Genomic DNA, 21,324 nt, shown 5'->3' with positions numbered 1-21,324 from the left:
GCAGTAACGTTATTTCCAAGTGGAGAATACAGGACATCTGCAGTTATACAGAGTGAGTAATCGAAATTTGTGACATAAGCACGAGACATGTAGGTGATGAATGACACCACATGTATATGCTTTAACAGTGTAAATGTGGGACGTTCTAGAGATATGGTCAATACTGCATCGGCAAAATGTAGCTGTGAGACTACCTAACATCAGACTGTGACATCTGTATGCAAGAGGAAGCAGTAACGTTATTTCCAACCGGAGAATACAGGACATCTGCAGTTATACAGAGTGAGTAATCGAAATTTGTGACATAAGCACGAGACATGTAGGTGATGAATGACACCACATGTTTATGCTTTAACAGTGTAAATGTGGGACGTTCTAGAGATATGGTCAATACTGCATCGGCAAAATGTAGCTGTGAGACTACCTAACATCAGACTGTGACATCTGTATGCAAGAGGAAGCAGTAACGTTATTTCCAAGCGGAGAATACAGGACATCTGCAGTTATACAGAGTGAGTAATCGAAATTTGTGACATAAGCACGAGACATGTAGGTGATGAATGACACCACATGTATATGCTTTAACAGTGTAAATGTGGGACGTTCTAGAGATATGGTCAATACTGCATCGGCAAAATGTAGCTGTGAGACTACCTAACATCAGACTGTGACATCTGTATGCAAGAGGAAGCAGTAACATTATTTCCAAGCGGAGAATACAGGACATCTGCAGTTATACAGAGTGAGTAATCGAAATTTGTGACATAAGCACGAGACATGTAGGTGATGAATGACACCACATGTATATGCTTTAACAGTGTAAATGTGGGACGTTCTAGAGATATGGTCAATACTGCATCGGCAACATGTAGCTTCGAGACTACCTAACATCAGACTGTGACATCTGTATGCAAGAGGAAGCAGTAACGTTATTTCCAAGCGGAGAATACAGGACATCTGCAGTTATACAGAGTGAGTAATCGAAATTTGTGACATAAGCACGAGACATGTAGGTGATGAATGACACCACATGTATATGCTTTAACAGTGTAAATGTGGGACGTTCTAGAGATATGGTCAATACTGCATCGGCAAAATGTAGCTGTGAGACTACCTAACATCAGACTGTGACATCTGTATGCAAGAGGAAGCAGTAACGTTATTTCCAACCGGAGAATACAGGACATCTGCAGTTATACAGAGTGAGTAATCGAAATTTGTGACATAAGCACGAGACATGTAGGTGATGAATGACACCACATGTTTATGCTTTAACAGTGTAAATGTGGGACGTTCTAGAGATATGGTCAATACTGCATCGGCAAAATGTAGCTGTGAGACTACCTAACATCAGACTGTGACATCTGTATGCAAGAGGAAGCAGTAACGTTATTTCCAACCGGAGAATACAGGACATCTGCAGTTATACAGAGTGAGTAATCGAAATTTGTGGCATAAGCACGAGACATGTAGGTGATGAATGACACCACATGTTTATGCTTTAACAGTGTAAATGTGGGACGTTCTAGAGATATGGTCAATACTGCATCGGCAAAATGTAGCTGTGAGACTACCTAACATCAGACTGTGACATCTGTATGCAAGAGGAAGCAGTAACGTTATTTCCAACCGGAGAATACAGGACATCTGCAGTTATACAGAGTGAGTAATCGAAATTTGTGACATAAGCACGAGACATGTAGTTGATGAATGACACCACATGTATATGCTTTAACAGTGTAAATGTGGGACGTTCTAGAGATATGGTCAATACTGCATCGGCAAAATGTAGCTGTGAGACTACCTAACATCAGACTGTGACATCTGTATGCAAGAGGAAGCAGTAACGTTATTTCCAACCGGAGAATACAGGACATCTGCAGTTATACAGAGTGAGTAATCGAAATTTGTGACATAAGCACGAGACATGTAGGTGATGAATGACACCACATGTATATGCTTTGACACTGTAAATGTGGGACGTTCTAGAGATATGGTCAATACTGCATCGGCAAAATGTAGCTTCGAGACTACCTAACATCAGACTGTGACATCTGTATGCAAGAGGAAGCAGTAACGTTATTTCCAAGCGGAGAATACAGGACATCTGCAGTTATACAGAGTGAGTAATCGAAATTTGTGACATAAGCACGAGACATGTAGGTGATGAATGACACCACATGTATATGCTTTGACACTGTAAATGTGGGACATTCTAGAGATATGGTCAATACTGCATTGGCAAAATGTAGCTTCGAGACTACCTAACATCAGACTGTGACATCTGTATGCAAGAGGAAGCAGTAACGTTATTTCCAAGCGGAGAATACAGGACATCTGCAGTTATACAGAGTGAGTAATCGAAATTTGTGACATAAGCACGAGACATGTAGGTGATGAATGACACCACATGTTTATGCTTTAACAGTGTAAATGTGGGACGTTCTAGAGATATGGTCAATACTGCATCGGCAAAATGTAGCTGTGAGACTACCTAACGTCAGACTGTGACATCTGTATGCAAGAGGAAGCAGTAACGTTATTTCCAAGCGGAGAATACAGGACATCTGCAGTTATACAGAGTGAGTAATCGAAATTTGTGACATAAGCACGAGACATGTAGGTGATGAATGACACCACATGTATATGCTTTAACAGTGTAAATGTGGGACGTTCTAGAGATATGGTCAATACTGCATCGGCAAAATGTAGCTGTGAGACTACCTAACATCAGACTGTGACATCTGTATGCAAGAGGAAGCAGTAACGTTATTTCCAAGCGGAGAATACAGGACATCTGCAGTTATACAGAGTGAGTAATCGAAATTTGTGACATAAGCACGAGACATGTAGGTGATGAATGACACCACATGTATATGCTTTAACAGTGTAAATGTGGGACGTTCTAGAGATATGGTCAATACTGCATCGGCAAAATGTAGCTGTGAGACTACCTAACATCAGACTGTGACATTTGTATGCAAGAGGAAGCAGTAACGTTATTTCCAAGCGGAGAATACAGGACATCTGCAGTTATACAGAGTGAGTAATCGAAATTTGTGACATAAGCACGAGACATGTAGGTGATGAATGACACCACATGTATATGCTTTAACAGTGTAAATGTGGGACGTTCTAGAGATATGGTCAATACTGCATCGGCAAAATGTAGCTGTGAGACTACCTAACATCAGACTGTGACATCTGTATGCAAGAGGAAGCAGTAACGTTATTTCCAACCGGAGAATACAGGACATCTGCAGTTATACAGAGTGAGTAATCGAAATTTGTGACATAAGCACGAGACATGTAGGTGATGAATGACACCACATGTATATGCTTTAACAGTGTAAATGTGGGACGTTCTAGAGATATGGTCAATACTGCATCGGCAAAATGTAGCTGTGAGACTACCTAACATCAGACTGTGACATCTGTATGCAAGAGGAAGCAGTAACGTTATTTCCAAGCGGAGAATACAGGACATCTGCAGTTATACAGAGTGAGTAATCGAAATTTGTGACATAAGCACGAGACATGTAGGTGATGAATGACACCACATGTTTATGCTTTAACAGTGTAAATGTGGGACGTTCTAGAGATATGGTCAATACTGCATCGGCAAAATGTAGCTGTGAGACTACCTAACATCAGACTGTGACATCTGTATGCAAGAGGAAGCAGTAACGTTATTTCCAACCGGAGAATACAGGACATCTGCAGTTATACAGAGTGAGTAATCGAAATTTGTGACATAAGCACGAGACATGTAGGTGATGAATGACACCACATGTATATGCTTTAACAGTGTAAATGTGGGACGTTCTAGAGATATGGTCAATACTGCATCGGCAAAATGTAGCTGTGAGACTACCTAACATCAGACTGTGACATCTGTATGCAAGAGGAAGCAGTAACGTTATTTCCAAGCGGAGAATACAGGACATCTGCAGTTATACAGAGTGAGTAATCGAAATTTGTGACATAAGCACGAGACATGTAGGTGATGAAAGACACCACATGTTTATGCTTTAACAGTGTAAATGTGGGACGTTCTAGAGATATGGTCAATACTGCATCGGCAAAATGTAGCTGTGAGACTACCTAACATCAGACTGTGACATCTGTATGCAAGAGGAAGCAGTAACGTTATTTCCAAGCGGAGAATACAGGACACCTGCAGTTATACAGAGTGAGTAATCGAAATTTGTGACATAAGCACGAGACATGTAGGTGATGAATGACACCACATGTATATGCTTTAACAGTGTAAATGTGGGACGTTCTAGAGATATGGTCAATACTGCATCGGCAAAATGTAGCTGTGAGACTACCTAACATCAGACTGTGACATCTGTATGCAAGAGGAAGCAGTAACGTTATTTCCAACCGGAGAATACAGGACATCTGCAGTTATACAGAGTGAGTAATCGAAATTTGTGACATAAGCACGAGACATGTAGGTGATGAATGACACCACATGTTTATGCTTTAACAGTGTAAATGTGGGACGTTCTAGAGATATGGTCAATACTGCATCGGCAAAATGTAGCTGTGAGACTACCTAACATCAGACTGTGACATCTGTATGCAAGAGGAAGCAGTAACGTTATTTCCAAGCGGAGAATACAGGACATCTGCAGTTATACAGAGTGAGTAATCGAAATTTGTGACATAAGCACGAGACATGTAGGTGATGAATGACACCACATGTATATGCTTTAACAGTGTAAATGTGGGACGTTCTAGATATATGGTCAATACTGCATCGGCAAAATGTAGCTGTGAGACTACCTAACATCAGACTGTGACATCTGTATGCAAGAGGAAGCAGTAACGTTATTTCCAACCGGAGAATACAGGACATCTGCAGTTATACAGAGTGAGTAATCGAAATTTGTGACATAAGCACGAGACATGTAGGTGATGAATGACACCACATGTATATGCTTTAACACTGTAAATGTGGGACGTTCTAGAGATATGGTCAATACTGCATCGGCAAAATGTAGCTTCGAGACTACCTAACATCAGACTGTGACATCTGTATGCAAGAGGAAGCAGTAACGTTATTTCCAAGCGGAGAATACAGGACATCTGCAGTTATACAGAGTGAGTAATCGAAATTTGTGACATAAGCACGAGACATGTAGGTGATGAATGACACCACATGTATATGCTTTAACAGTGTAAATGTGGGACGTTCTAGAGATATGGTCAATACTGCATCGGCAAAATGTAGCTGTGAGACTACCTAACATCAGACTGTGACATCTGTATGCAAGAGGAAGCAGTAACGTTATTTCCAACCGGAGAATACAGGACATCTGCAGTTATACAGAGTGAGTAATCGAAATTTGTGACATAAGCACGAGACATGTAGGTGATGAATGACACCACATGTTTATGCTTTAACAGTGTAAATGTGGGACGTTCTAGAGATATGGTCAATACTGCATCGGCAAAACGTAGCTGTGAGACTACCTAACATCAGACTGTGACATCTGTATGCAAGAGGAAGCAGTAACGTTATTTCCAACCGGAGAATACAGGACATCTGCAGTTATACAGAGTGAGTAATCGAAATTTGTGACATAAGCACGAGACATGTAGGTGATGAATGACACCACATGTTTATGCTTTAACAGTGTAAATGTGGGACGTTCTAGAGATATGGTCAATACTGCATCGGCAAAATGTAGCTGTGAGACTACCTAACATCAGACTGTGACATCTGTATGCAAGAAGAAGCAGTAACGTTATTTCCAACCGGAGAATACAGGACATCTGCAGTTATACAGAGTGAGTAATCGAAATTTGTGACATAAGCACGAGACATGTAGGTGATGAATGACACCACATGTATATGCTTTAACAGTGTAAATGTGGGACGTTCTAGAGATATGGTCAATACTGCATCGGCAAAATGTAGCTGTGAGACTACCTAACATCAGACTGTGACATCTGTATGCAAGAGGAAGCAGTAACGTTATTTCCAACCGGAGAATACAGGACATCTGCAGTTATACAGAGTGAGTAATCGAAATTTGTGACATAAGCACGAGACATGTAGGTGATGAATGACACCACATGTATATGCTTTGACACTGTAAATGTGGGACGTTCTAGAGATATGGTCAATACTGCATCGGCAAAATGTAGCTTCGAGACTACCTAACATCAGACTGTGACATCTGTATGCAAGAGGAAGCAGTAACGTTATTTCCAAGCGGAGAATACAGGACATCTGCAGTTATACAGAGTGAGTAATCGAAAATTGTGACATAAGCACGAGACATGTAGGTGATGAATGACACCACATGTATATGCTTTGACACTGTAAATGTGGGACGTTCTAGAGATATGGTCAATACTGCATCGGCAAAATGTAGCTTCGAGACTACCTAACATCAGACTGTGACATCTGTATGCAAGAGGAAGCAGTAACGTTATTTCCAAGCGGAGAATACAGGACATCTGCAGTTATACAGAGTGAGTAATCGAAATTTGTGACATAAGCACGAGACATGTAGGTGATGAATGACACCACATGTATATGCTTTAACAGTGTAAATGTGGGACGTTCTAGAGATATGGTCAATACTGCATCGGCAAAATGTAGCTTCGAGACTACCTAACATCAGACTGTGACATCTGTATGCAAGAGGAAGCAGTAACGTTATTTCCAAGCGGAGAATACAGGACATCTGCAGTTATACAGAGTGAGTAATCGAAATTTGTGACATAAGCACGAGACATGTAGGTGATGAATGACACCACATGTTTATGCTTTAACAGTGTAAATGTGGGACGTTCTAGAGATATGGTCAATACTGCATCGGCAAAATGTAGCTGTGAGACTACCTAACATCAGACTGTGACATCTGTATGCAAGAGGAAGCAGTAACGTTATTTCCAAGCGGAGAATACAGGACATCTGCAGTTATACAGAGTGAGTAATCGAAATTTGTGACATAAGCACGAGACATGTAGGTGATGAATGACACCACATGTTTATGCTTTTACAGTGTAAATGTGGGACGTTCTAGAGATATGGTCAATACTGCATCGGCAAAATGTAGCTGTGAGACTACCTAACATCAGACTGTGACATCTGTATGCAAGAGGAAGCAGTAACGTTATTTCCAACCGGAGAATACAGGACATCTGCAGTTATACAGAGTGAGTAATCGAAATTTGTGACATAAGCACGAGACATGTAGGTGATGAATGACACCACATGTATATGCTTTAACACTGTAAATGTGGGACGTTCTAGAGATATGGTCAATACTGCATCGGCAAAATGTAGCTGTGAGACTACCTAACATCAGACTGTGACATCTGTATGCAAGAGGAAGCAGTAACGTTATTTCCAACCGGAGAATACAGGACATCTGCAGTTATACAGAGTGAGTAATCGAAATTTGTGACATAAGCACGAGACATGTAGGTGATGAATGACACCACATGTATATGCTTTAACAGTGTAAATGTGGGACGTTCTAGAGATATGGTCAATACTGCATCGGCAAAATGTAGCTGTGAGACTACCTAACATCAGACTGTGACATCTGTATGCAAGAGGAAGCAGTAACGTTATTTCCAACCGGAGAATACAGGACATCTGCAGTTATACAGAGTGAGTAATCGAAATTTGTGACATAAGCACGAGACATGTAGGTGATGAATGACACCACATGTTTATGCTTTAACAGTGTAAATGTGGGACGTTCTAGAGATATGGTCAATACTGCATCGGCAAAACGTAGCTGTGAGACTACCTAACATCAGACTGTGACATCTGTATGCAAGAGGAAGCAGTAACGTTATTTCCAACCGGAGAATACAGGACATCTGCAGTTATACAGAGTGAGTAATCGAAATTTGTGACATAAGCACGAGACATGTAGGTGATGAATGACACCACATGTTTATGCTTTAACAGTGTAAATGTGGGACGTTCTAGAGATATGGTCAATACTGCATCGGCAAAATGTAGCTGTGAGACTACCTAACATGAGACTGTGACATCTGTATGCAAGAAGAAGCAGTAACGTTATTTCCAACCGGAGAATACAGGACATCTGCAGTTATACAGAGTGAGTAATCGAAATTTGTGACATAAGCACGAGACATGTAGGTGATGAATGACACCACATGTATATGCTTTAACAGTGTAAATGTGGGACGTTCTAGAGATATGGTCAATACTGCATCGGCAAAATGTAGCTGTGAGACTACCTAACATCAGACTGTGACATCTGTATGCAAGAGGAAGCAGTAACGTTATTTCCAACCGGAGAATACAGGACATCTGCAGTTATACAGAGTGAGTAATCGAAATTTGTGACATAAGCACGAGACATGTAGGTGATGAATGACACCACATGTATATGCTTTAACACTGTAAATGTGGGACGTTCTAGAGATATGGTCAATACTGCATCGGCAAAATGTAGCTGTGAGACTACCTAACATCAGACTGTGACATCTGTATGCAAGAGGAAGCAGTAACGTTATTTCCAACCGGAGAATACAGGACATCTGCAGTTATACAGAGTGAGTAATCGAAATTTGTGACATAAGCACGAGACATGTAGGTGATGAATGACACCACATGTATATGCTTTAACAGTGTAAATGTGGGACGTTCTAGAGATATGGTCAATACTGCATCGGCAAAATGTAGCTGTGAGACTACCTAACATCAGACTGTGACATCTGTATGCAAGAGGAAGCAGTAACGTTATTTCCAACCGGAGAATACAGGACATCTGCAGTTATACAGAGTGAGTAATCGAAATTTGTGACATAAGCACGAGACATGTAGGTGATGAATGACACCACATGTTTATGCTTTAACAGTGTAAATGTGGGACGTTCTAGAGATATGGTCAATACTGCATCGGCAAAACGTAGCTGTGAGACTACCTAACATCAGACTGTGACATCTGTATGCAAGAGGAAGCAGTAACGTTATTTCCAACCGGAGAATACAGGACATCTGCAGTTATACAGAGTGAGTAATCGAAATTTGTGACATAAGCACGAGACATGTAGGTGATGAATGACACCACATGTTTATGCTTTAACAGTGTAAATGTGGGACGTTCTAGAGATATGGTCAATACTGCATCGGCAAAATGTAGCTGTGAGACTACCTAACATCAGACTGTGACATCTGTATGCAAGAAGAAGCAGTAACGTTATTTCCAACCGGAGAATACAGGACATCTGCAGTTATACAGAGTGAGTAATCGAAATTTGTGACATAAGCACGAGACATGTAGGTGATGAATGACACCACATGTATATGCTTTAACAGTGTAAATGTGGGACGTTCTAGAGATATGGTCAATACTGCATCGGCAAAATGTAGCTGTGAGACTACCTAACATCAGACTGTGACATCTGTATGCAAGAGGAAGCAGTAACGTTATTTCCAACCGGAGAATACAGGACATCTGCAGTTATACAGAGTGAGTAATCGAAATTTGTGACATAAGCACGAGACATGTAGGTGATGAATGACACCACATGTATATGCTTTGACACTGTAAATGTGGGACGTTCTAGAGATATGGTCAATACTGCATCGGCAAAATGTAGCTTCGAGACTACCTAACATCAGACTGTGACATCTGTATGCAAGAGGAAGCAGTAACGTTATTTCCAAGCGGAGAATACAGGACATCTGCAGTTATACAGAGTGAGTAATCGAAAATTGTGACATAAGCACGAGACATGTAGGTGATGAATGACACCACATGTATATGCTTTGACACTGTAAATGTGGGACGTTCTAGAGATATGGTCAATACTGCATCGGCAAAATGTAGCTTCGAGACTACCTAACATCAGACTGTGACATCTGTATGCAAGAGGAAGCAGTAACGTTATTTCCAAGCGGAGAATACAGGACATCTGCAGTTATACAGAGTGAGTAATCGAAATTTGTGACATAAGCACGAGACATGTAGGTGATGAATGACACCACATGTATATGCTTTAACAGTGTAAATGTGGGACGTTCTAGAGATATGGTCAATACTGCATCGGCAAAATGTAGCTTCGAGACTACCTAACATCAGACTGTGACATCTGTATGCAAGAGGAAGCAGTAACGTTATTTCCAAGCGGAGAATACAGGACATCTGCAGTTATACAGAGTGAGTAATCGAAATTTGTGACATAAGCACGAGACATGTAGGTGATGAATGACACCACATGTTTATGCTTTAACAGTGTAAATGTGGGACGTTCTAGAGATATGGTCAATACTGCATCGGCAAAATGTAGCTGTGAGACTACCTAACATCAGACTGTGACATCTGTATGCAAGAGGAAGCAGTAACGTTATTTCCAAGCGGAGAATACAGGACATCTGCAGTTATACAGAGTGAGTAATCGAAATTTGTGACATAAGCACGAGACATGTAGGTGATGAATGACACCACATGTTTATGCTTTTACAGTGTAAATGTGGGACGTTCTAGAGATATGGTCAATACTGCATCGGCAAAATGTAGCTGTGAGACTACCTAACATCAGACTGTGACATCTGTATGCAAGAGGAAGCAGTAACGTTATTTCCAACCGGAGAATACAGGACATCTGCAGTTATACAGAGTGAGTAATCGAAATTTGTGACATAAGCACGAGACATGTAGGTGATGAATGACACCACATGTATATGCTTTAACACTGTAAATGTGGGACGTTCTAGAGATATGGTCAATACTGCATCGGCAAAATGTAGCTGTGAGACTACCTAACATCAGACTGTGACATCTGTATGCAAGAGGAAGCAGTAACGTTATTTCCAACCGGAGAATACAGGACATCTGCAGTTATACAGAGTGAGTAATCGAAATTTGTGACATAAGCACGAGACATGTAGGTGATGAATGACACCACATGTATATGCTTTGACACTGTAAATGTGGGACGTTCTAGAGATATGGTCAATACTGCATCGGCAAAATGTAGCTTCGAGACTACCTAACATCAGACTGTGACATCTGTATGCAAGAGGAAGCAGTAACGTTATTTCCAACCGGAGAATACAGGACATCTGCAGTTATACAGAGTGAGTAATCGAAATTTGTGACATAAGCACGAGACATGTAGGTGATGAATGACACCACATGTATATGCTTTAACAGTGTAAATGTGGGACGTTCTAGAGATATGGTCAATACTGCATCGGCAAAATGTAGCTGTGAGACTACCTAACATCAGACTGTGACATCTGTATGCAAGAGGAAGCAGTAACGTTATTTCCAAGCGGAGAATACAGGACATCTGCAGTTATACAGAGTGAGTAATCGAAATTTGTGACATAAGCACGAGACATGTAGGTGATGAATGACACCACATGTATATGCTTTGACACTGTAAATGTGGGACGTTCTAGAGATATGGTCAATACTGCATCGGCAAAATGTAGCTGTGAGACTACCTAACATCAGACTGTGACATCTGTATGCAAGAGGAAGCAGTAACGTTATTTCCAACCGGAGAATACAGGACATCTGCAGTTATACAGAGTGAGTAATCGAAATTTGTGACATAAGCACGAGACATGTAGGTGATGAATGACACCACATGTATATGCTTTAACAGTGTAAATGTGGGACGTTCTAGAGATATGGTCAATACTGCATCGGCAAAATGTAGCTGTGAGACTACCTAACATCAGACTGTGACATCTGTATGCAAGAGGAAGCAGTAACGTTATTTCCAACCGGAGAATACAGGACATCTGCAGTTATACAGAGTGAGTAATCGAAATTTGTGACATAAGCACGAGACATGTAGGTGATGAATGACACCACATGTATATGCTTTAACAGTGTAAATGTGGGACGTTCTAGAGATATGGTCAATACTGCATCGGCAAAATGTAGCTGTGAGACTACCTAACATCAGACTGTGACATCTGTATGCAAGAGGAAGCAGTAACGTTATTTCCAACCGGAGAATACAGGACATCTGCAGTTATACAGAGTGAGTAATCGAAATTTGTGACATAAGCACGAGACATGTAGGTGATGAATGACACCACATGTATATGCTTTAACAGTGTAAATGTGGGCCGTTCTAGAGATATGGTCAATACTGCATCGGCAAAATGTAGCTGTGAGACTACCTAACATCAGACTGTGACATCTGTATGCAAGAGGAAGCAGTAACGTTATTTCCAAGCGGAGAATACAGGACATCTGCAGTTATACAGAGTGAGTAATCGAAATTTGTGACATAAGCACGAGACATGTAGGTGATGAATGACACCACATGTATATGCTTTGACACTGTAAATGTGGGACGTTCTAGAGATATGGTCAATACTGCATCGGCAAAATGTAGCTGTGAGACTACCTAACATCAGACTGTGACATCTGTATGCAAGAGGAAGCAGTAACGTTATTTCCAACCGGAGAATACAGGACATCTGCAGTTATACAGAGTGAGTAATCGAAATTTGTGACATAAGCACGAGACATGTAGGTGATGAATGACACCACATGTATATGCTTTAACAGTGTAAATGTGGGACGTTCTAGAGATATGGTCAATACTGCATCGGCAAAATGTAGCTGTGAGACTACCTAACATCAGACTGTGACATCTGTATGCAAGAGGAAGCAGTAACGTTATTTCCAACCGGAGAATACAGGACATCTGCAGTTATACAGAGTGAGTAATCGAAATTTGTGACATAAGCACGAGACATGTAGGTGATGAATGACACCACATGTATATGCTTTGACACTGTAAATGTGGGACGTTCTAGAGATATGGTCAATACTGCATCGGCAAAATGTAGCTGTGAGACTACCTAACATCAGACTGTGACATCTGTATGCAAGAGGAAGCAGTAACGTTATTTCCAACCGGAGAATACAGGACATCTGCAGTTATACAGAGTGAGTAATCGAAATTTGTGACATAAGCACGAGACATGTAGGTGATGAATGACACCACATGTATATGCTTTAACAGTGTAAATGTGGGACGTTCTAGAGATATGGTCAATACTGCATCGGCAAAATGTAGCTGTGAGACTACCTAACATCAGACTGTGACATCTGTATGCAAGAGGAAGCAGTAACGTTATTTCCAACCGGAGAATACAGGACATCTGCAGTTATACAGAGTGAGTAATCGAAATTTGTGACATAAGCACGAGACATGTAGGTGATGAATGACACCACATGTATATGCTTTAACAGTGTAAATGTGGGACGTTCTAGAGATATGGTCAATACTGCATCGGCAAAATGTAGCTGTGAGACTACCTAACATCAGACTGTGACATCTGTATGCAAGAGGAAGCAGTAACGTTATTTCCAAGCGGAGAATACAGGACATCTGCAGTTATACAGAGTGAGTAATCGAAATTTGTGACATAAGCACGAGACATGTAGGTGATGAATGACACCACATGTATATGCTTTAACAGTGTAAATGTGGGACGTTCTAGAGATATGGTCAATACTGCATCGGCAAAATGTAGCTTCGAGACTACCTAACATCAGACTGTGACATCTGTATGCAAGAGGAAGCAGTAACGTTATTTCCAAGCGGAGAATACAGGACATCTGCAGTTATACAGAGTGAGTAATCGAAATTTGTGACATAAGCACGAGACATGTAGGTGATGAATGACACCACATGTATATGCTTTAACAGTGTAAATGTGGGACGTTCTAGAGATATGGTCAATACTGCATCGGCAAAATGTAGCTGTGAGACTACCTAACATCAGACTGTGACATCTGTATGCAAGAGGAAGCAGTAACGTTATTTCCAACCGGAGAATACAGGACATCTGCAGTTATACAGAGTGAGTAATCGAAATTTGTGACATAAGCACGAGACATGTAGGTGATGAATGACACCACATGTATATGCTTTAACAGTGTAAATGTGGGACGTTCTAGAGATATGGTCAATACTGCATCGGCAAAATGTAGCTGTGAGACTACCTAACATCAGACTGTGACATCTGTATGCAAGAGGAAGCAGTAACGTTATTTCCAAGCGGAGAATACAGGACATCTGCAGTTATACAGAGTGAGTAATCGAAATTTGTGACATAAGCACGAGACATGTAGGTGATGAATGACACCACATGTATATGCTTTGACACTGTAATTGTGGGACGTTCTAGAGATATGGTCAATACTGCATCGGCAAAATGTAGCTGTGAGACTACCTAACATCAGACTGTGACATCTGTATGCAAGAGGAAGCAGTAACGTTATTTCCAACCGGAGAATACAGGACATCTGCAGTTATACAGAGTGAGTAATCGAAATTTGTGACATAAGCACGAGACATGTAGGTGATGAATGACACCACATGTATATGCTTTAACACTGTAAATGTGGGACGTTCTAGAGATATGGTCAATACTGCATCGGCAAAATGTAGCTGTGAGACTACCTAACATCAGACTGTGACATCTGTATGCAAGAGGAAGCAGTAACGTAATTTCCAACCGGAGAATACAGGACATCTGCAGTTATACAGAGTGAGTAATCGAAATTTGTGACATAAGCACGAGACATGTAGGTGATGAATGACACCACATGTATATGCTTTGACACTGTAAATGTGGGACGTTCTAGAGATATGGTCAATACTGCATCGGCAAAATGTAGCTGTGAGACTACCTAACATCAGACTGTGACATCTGTATGCAAGAGGAAGCAGTAACGTTATTTCCAAGGGGAGAATACAGGACATCTGCAGTTATACAGAGTGAGTAATCGAAATTTGTGACATAAGCACGAGACATGTAGGTGATGAATGACACCACATGTATATGCTTTAACAGTGTAAATGTGGGACGTTCTAGAGATATGGTCAATACTGCATCGGCAAAATGTAGCTGTGAGACTACCTAACATCAGACTGTGACATCTGTATGCAAGAGGAAGCAGTAACGTTATTTCCAAGCGGAGAATACAGGACATCTGCAGTTATACAGAGTGAGTAATCGAAATTTGTGACATAAGCACGAGACATGTAGGTGATGAATGACACCACATGTATATGCTTTAACAGTGTAAATGTGGGACGTTCTAGAGATATGGTCAATACTGCATCGGCAAAATGTAGCTTCGAGACTACCTAACATCAGACTGTGACATCTGTATGCAAGAGGAAGCAGTAACGTTATTTCCAACCGGAGAATACAGGACATCTGCAGTTATACAGAGTGAGTAATCGATATTTGTGACATAAGCACGAGACATGTAGGTGATGAATGACACCACATGTATATGCTTTAACAGTGTAAATGTGGGACGTTCTAGAGATATGGTCAATACTGCATCGGCAAAATGTAGCTTCGAGACTACCTAACATCAGACTGTGACATCTGTATGCAAGAGGAAGCAGTAACGTTATTTCCAACCGGAGAATACAGGACATCTGCAGTTATACAGAGTGAGTAATCGAAATTTGTGACATAAGCACGAGACATGTAGGTGATGAATGACACCACATGTATATGCTTTAACAGTGTAAATGTGGGACGTTCTAGAGATATGGTCAATACTGCATCGGCAAAATGTAGCTGTGAGACTACCTAACATCAGACTGTGACATCTGTGTGCAAGAGGAAGCAGTAACGTTATTTCCAACCGGAGAATACAGGACATCTGCAGTTATACAGAGTGAGTAATCGAAATTTGTGACATAAGCACGAGACATGTAGGTGATGAATGACACCACATGTATATGCTTTAACAGTGTAAATGTGGGACGTTCTAGAGATATGGTCAATACTGCATCGGCAAAATGTAGCTGTGAGACTACCTAACATCAGACTGTGACATCTGTATGCAAGAGGAAGCAGTAACGTTATTTCCAACCGGAGAATACAGGACATCTGCAGTTATACAGAGTGAGTAATCGAAATTTGTGACATAAGCACGAGACATGTAGGTGATGAATGACACCACATGTATATGCTTTAACAGTGTAAATGTGGGACGTTCTAGAGATATGGTCAATACTGCATCGGCAAAATGTAGCTGTGAGATTACCTAACATCAGACTGTGACATCTGTATGCATGAGGAAGCAGTAACGTTATTTCCAACCGGAGAATACAGGACATCTGCAGTTATACAGAGTGAGTAATCGAAATTTGTGACATAAGCACGAGACATGTAGGTGATGAATGACACCACATGTATATGCTTTAACAGTGTAAATGTGGGACGTTCTAGAGATATGGTCAATACTGCATCGGCAAAATGTAGCTGTGAGACTACCTAACATCAGACTGTGACATCTGTATGCAAGAGGAAGCAGTAACGTTATTTCCAACCGGAGAATACAGGACATCTGCAGTTATACAGAGTGAGTAATCGAAATTTGTGACATAAGCACGAGACATGTAGGTGATGAATGACACCACATGTATATGCTTTAACAGTGTAAATGTGGGACGTTCTAGAGATATGGTCAATACTGCATCGGCAAAATGTAGCTGTGAGACTACCTAACATCAGACTGTGACATCTGTATGCAAGAGGAAGCAGTAACGTTATTTCCAAGCGGAGAATACAGGACATCTGCAGTTATACAGAGTGAGTAAACGAAATTTGTGACATAAGCACGAGACATGTAGGTGATGAATGACACCACATGTATATGCTTTAACAGTGTAAATGTGGGACGTTCTAGAGATTTGGTCAATACTGCATCGGCAAAATGTAGCTGTGAGACTACCTAACATCAGACTGTGACATCTGTATGCAAGAGGAAGCAGTAACGTTATTTCCAAGCGGAGAATACAGGACTTCTGCAGTTATACAGAGTGAGTAATCGAAATTTGTGACATAAGCACGAGACATGTAGGTGATGAATGACACCACATGTATATGCTTTAACAGTGTAAATGTGGGACGTTCTAGAGATATGGTCAATACTGCATCGGCAAAATGTAGCTGTGAGACTACCTAACATCAGACTGTGACATCTGTATGCAAGAGGAAGCAGTAACGTTATTTCCAACCGGAGAATACAGGACATCTGCAGTTATACAGAGTGAGTAATCGAAATTTGTGACATAAGCACGAGACATGTAGGTGATGAATGACACCACATGTATATGCTTTAACAGTGTAAATGTGGGACGTTCTAGAGATATGGTCAATACTGCATCGGCAAAATGTAGCTGTGAGACTACCTAACATCAGACTATGACATCTGTATGCAAGAGGAAGCAGTAACGTTATTTCCAAGCGGAGAATACAGGACATCTGCAGTTATACAGAGTGAGTAATCGAAATTTGTGACATAAGCACGAGACATGTAGGTGATGAATGACACCACATGTATATGCTTTAACAGTGTAAATGTGGGACGTTCTAGAGATATGGTCAATACTGCATCGGCAAAATGTAGCTGTGAGACTACCTAACATCAGACTGTGACATCTGTATGCAAGAGGAAGCAGTAACGTTATTTCCAACCGGAGAATACAGGACATCTGCAGTTATACAGAGTGAGTAATCGAAATTTGTGACATAAGCACGAGACATGTAGGTGATGAATGACACCACATGTATATGCTTTAACAGTGTAAATGTGGGACGTTCTAGAGATATGGTCAATACTGCATCGGCAAAATGTAGCTGTGAGACTACCTAACATCAGACTGTGACATCTGTATGCAAGAGGAAGCAGTAACGTTATTTCCAAGCGGAGAATACAGGACATCTGCAGTTATACAGAGTGAGTAATCGAAATTTGTGACATAAGCACGAGACATGTAGGTGATGAATGACACCACATGTATATGCTTTAACAGTGTAAATGTGGGACGTTCTAGAGATATGGTCAATACTGCATCGGCAAAATGTAGCTGTGAGACTACCTAACATCAGACTGTGACATCTGTATGCAAGAGGAAGCAGTAACGTTATTTCCAAGCGGAGAATACAGGACATCTGCAGTTATACAGAGTGAGTAATCGAAATTTGTGACATAAGCACGAGACATGTAGGTGATGAATGACACCACATGTATATGCTTTAACAGTGTAAATGTGGGACGTTCTAGAGATATGGTCTATACTGCATCGGCAAAATGTAGCTGTGAGACTACCTAACATCAGACTGTGACATCTGTATGCAAGAGGAAGCAGTAACGTTATTTCCAACCGGAGAATACAGGACATCTGCAGTTATACAGAGTGAGTAATCGTAATTTGTGACATAAGCACGAGACATGTAGGTGATGAATGACACCACATGTATATGCTTTAACAGTGTAAATGTGGGACGTTCTAGAGATATGGTCAATACTGCATCGGCAAAATGTAGCTGTGAGACTACCTAACATCAGACTGTGACATCTGTATGTAAGAGGAAGCAGTAACGTTATTTCCAACCGGAGAATACAGGACATCTGCAGTTATACAGAGTGAGTAATCGAAATTTGTGACATAAGCACGAGACATGTAGGTGATGAATGACACCACATGTTTATGCTTTAACAGTGTAAATGTGGGACGTTCTAGAGATATGGTCAATACTGCATCGGCAAAATGTAGCTGTGAGACTACCTAACATCAGACTGTGACATCTGTATGCAAGAGGAAGCAGTAACGTTATTTCCAAGCGGAGAATACAGGACATCTGCAGTTATACAGAGTGAGTAATCGAAATTTGTGACATAAGCACGAGACATGTAGGTGATGAATGACACCACATGTATATGCTTTAACAGTGTAAATGTGGGACGTTCTAGAGATATGGTCAATACTGCATCGGCAAAATGTAGCTTCGAGACTACCTAACATCAGACTGTGACATCTGTATGCAAGAGGAAGCAGTAACGTTATTTCCAAGCGGAGAATACAGGACATCCGCAGTTATACAGAGTGAGTAATCGAAATTTGTGACATAAGCACGAGACATGTAGGTGATGAATGACACCACATGTATATGCATTAACAGTGTAAATGTGGGACGTTCTAGAGATATGGTCAATACTGCATCGGCAAAATGTAGCTTCGAGACTACCTAACATCAGACTGTGACATCTGTATGCAAGAGGAAGCAGTAACGTTATTTCCAAGCGGAGAATACAGGACATCCGCAGTTATACAGAGTGAGTAATCGAAATTTGTGACATAAGCACAAGACATGTAGGTGATGAATGACACCACATGTATATGCTTTAACAGTGTAAATGTGGGACGTTCTAGAGATATGGTCAATACTGCATCGGCAAAATGTAGCTGTGAGACTACCTAACATCAGACTGTGACATCTGTATGCAAGAGGAAGCAGTAACGTTATTTCCAAGCGGAGAATACAGGACATCTGCAGTTATACAGAGTGAGTTATCGAAATTTGTGACATAAGCACGAGACATGTAGGTGATGAATGACACCACATGTATATGCTTTAACAGTGTATATGTGGGACGTTCTAGAGATATGGTCAATACTGCATCGGCAAAATGTAGCTGTGAGACTACCTAACATCAGACTGTGACATCTGTATGCAAGAGGAAGCAGTAACGTTATTTCCAACCGGAGAATACAGGACATCTGCAGTTATACAGAGTGAGTAATCGAAATTTGTGACATAAGCACGAGACATGTAGGTGATGAATGACACCACATGCATATGCTTTAACAGTGTAAATGTGGGACGTTCTAGAGATATGGTCAATACTGCATCGGCAAAATGTAGCTTCGAGACTACCTAACATCAGACTGTGACATCTGTATGCAAGAGGAAGCAGTAACGTTATTTCCAACCGGAGAATACAGGACATCTGCAGTTATACAGAGTGAGTAATCGAAATTTGTGACATAAGCACGAGACATGTAGGTGATGAATGACACCACATGTATATGCTTTAACACTGTAAATGTGGGACGTTCTAGAGATATGGTCAATACTGCATCGGCAAAATGTAGCTGTGAGACTACCTAACATCAGACTGTGACATCTGTATGCAAGAGGAAGCAGTAACGTTATTTCCAAGCGGAGAATACAGGACATCAGCAGTTATACAGAGTGAGTAATCGAAATTTGTGACATAAGCACGAGACATGTAGGTGATGAATGACACCACATGTATATGCTTTAACAGTGTAAATGTGGGACGTTCTAGAGATATGGTCAATACTGCATCGGCAAAATGTAGCTGTGAGACTACCTAACATCAGACTGTGACATCTGTATGCAAGAGGAAGCAGTAACGTTATTTCCAAGTGGAGAATACAGGACATCTGCAGTTGTACAGAGTGAGTAATCGAAATTTGTGACATAAGCACGAGACATGTAGGTGATTAATGACACCACATGTATATGCTTCAACAGTGTAAATGTGGGACGTTCTAGAGATATGGTCAATACTGCATCGGCAAAATGTAGCTTCGAGACTACCTAACATCAGACTGTGACATGTGTATACAAGAGGAAGCAGTAACGTTATTTCCAAGCGGAGAATACAGGACATCTGCAGTTATACAGAGTGAGTAATCGAAATTTGTGACATAAGCACGAGACATGTAGGTGATGAATGACACCACATGTATATGCTTTAACAGTGTAAATGTGGGACGTTCTAGAGATATGGTCAATACTGCATCGGCAAAATGTAGCTTCGAGACTACCTAACATCAGACTGTGACATGTGTATGCAAGAGGAAGCAGTAACGTTATTTCCAAGCGGAGTATACAGGACATCTGCAGTTATACAGAGTGAGTAATCGAAATTTGTGACATAAGCACGAGACATGTAGGTGATGAATGACACCACATGTATATGCTTTAACAGTGTAAATGTGGGACGTTCTAGAGATATGGTCAATACTGCATCGGCAAAATGTAGCTGTGAGACTACCTAACATCAGACTGTGACATCTGTATGCAAGAGGAAGCAGTAACGTTATTTCCAAGCGGAGAATACAGGACATCTGCAGTTATACAGAGTGAGTAATCGAAATTTGTGACATAAGCACGAGACATGTAGGTGATGAATGACACCACATGTATATGCTTTAACAGTGTAAATGTGGGACGTTCTAGAGATATGGTCAATACTGCATCGGCAAAATGTAGTTTCGAGACTACCTAACATCAGACTGTGACATGTGTATGCAAAAGGAAGCAGTAACGTTATTTCCAAGCGGAGAATACAGGACATCTGCAGTTATACAGAGTGAGTAATCGAAATTTGTGACATAAGCACGAGACATGTAGGTGATGAATGACACCACATGTATATGCTTTAACAGTGTAAATGTGGGACGTTCTAGAGATATGGTCAATAC

Source organism: Schistocerca serialis, chromosome 8 (genome assembly GCF_023864345.2).
Source record: "Schistocerca serialis cubense isolate TAMUIC-IGC-003099 chromosome 8, iqSchSeri2.2, whole genome shotgun sequence".
Lineage (NCBI taxonomy): Eukaryota > Metazoa > Arthropoda > Insecta > Orthoptera > Acrididae > Schistocerca > Schistocerca serialis.
The sequence above is the reverse complement of the archived record's forward strand: the minus strand, read 5'-3'. Positions refer to the sequence as shown.